The sequence below is a fragment of the Oncorhynchus keta genome, chromosome 37 (genome assembly GCF_023373465.1).
Source record: "Oncorhynchus keta strain PuntledgeMale-10-30-2019 chromosome 37, Oket_V2, whole genome shotgun sequence".
Classification (NCBI taxonomy): Eukaryota; Metazoa; Chordata; class Actinopteri; order Salmoniformes; family Salmonidae; genus Oncorhynchus; species Oncorhynchus keta.
The window spans coordinates 27,389,150-27,390,976 of NC_068457.1; positions in this window are offsets into that span (position 1 = coordinate 27,389,150).

The window sequence follows — 1,827 nt, forward strand, 5'->3', positions numbered from 1 at the left end:
TACCTCTCCAACAATATAACACCATGCTCTCTGGTGCTAGCTACCTTTCCAACAATATGACACCATGCTCTCTGGTGCTAGCTACCTCTCCAACAATATGACACCATGCTCCCTGGTGCTGACTACCTCTCCAACAATATGACACCATGCTCTCTGGTGCTAGCTACCTCTCCAACAATATGACACCATGCTCTCTGGTGCTGGCTACCTCTCCAACAATATGACACCATGCTCCCTGGTGGCCCTGAATCATGCCTGACTCATGGTCTTGACTGGGGGATGTGGCTCCACCTATTGTCCTCAACTTCTCTGATGCTTTAACTATAAACAATCATTGCATATTGGACTGAAACGTCATGGTAGTTTTCCTGAGGCTCTGCAGCTATTCAACATCCTGTGCATTGACAGCCTTCAGACATATTCATTGCATATTGAACTGATCAGAAACCGCAAGCCTTTTATGAGATCAACAGTTGGGTGCGTTTGAATAAAAAAAAGATCCTAATTAAATCAAAACGTATGTGTGGTTATGATTCATCTCAAACAGACAGATGGTACGGTTTGACAAATTGTCTGTGTTACAGTAAAAACAACACTAGATATGGGTAACGACAGTATGATACTGTATAAACAACACTAGATATGGGTAACAACAGTATGATACTGTATAAACCACACTAGATATGGGTAACGACAGTATGATACTGTATAAACACTAGATATGGGTAACGACAGTATGATACTGTATAAACAACACTAGATATGGGTAACAACAGTATGATACTGTATAAACCACACTAGATATGGGTAAAGACAGTATGATACTGTCTAAACAACACTCGATATGGGTAACGACAGTATGATACTGTATAAACACTAGATATGGGTAACGACAGTATGATACTGTATAAACAACACTAGATATGGGTAACGACAGTATGATACTGTATAAACACTAGATATGGGTAAAGACAGTATGATACTGTATAAACACTAGATATGGGTAACGACAGTATGATACTGTCTAAACAACACTCGATATGGGTAACGACAGTATGATACTGTCTAAACAACACTCGATATGGGTAACAACAGTATGATACTGTATAAACACTAGATATGGGTAACGACAGTATGATACTGTATAAACACTAGATATGGGTAACGACAGTATGATACTGTATAAACAACACTAGATATGGGTAACAACAGTATGATACTGTATAAACCACACTAGATATGGGTAAAGACAGTATGATACTGTCTAAACAACACTCGATATGGGTAACGACAGTATGATACTGTATAAACACTAGATATGGGTAACGACAGTATGATACTGTATAAACAACACTAGATATGGGTAACGACAGTATGATACTGTATAAAAAACACTAGATATGGGTAACTAACAGTATGATACTGTTTAAACACTAGATATGGGTAACTAACAGTATGATACTGTATAAACACTAGATATGGGTAACGACAGAATGATACTGTATAAACAACACTAGATATGGGTAACGACAGTATGATACTGTTATAAACACCACTAGATATGGGTAACGACAGTATGATACTGTATAAACAACACTAGATATGGGTAACGACAGTATGATACTGTATAAACACTAGATATGGGTAACGACAGTATGATACTGTATAAACACCACTAGATATGGGTAACGACAGTATGATACTGTATAAACAACACTAGATATGGGTAACGACAGTATGATACTGTATAAACACCACTAGATATGGGTAACGACAGTATGATACTGTATAAACAACACTAGATATGGGTAACGACAGTATGATACT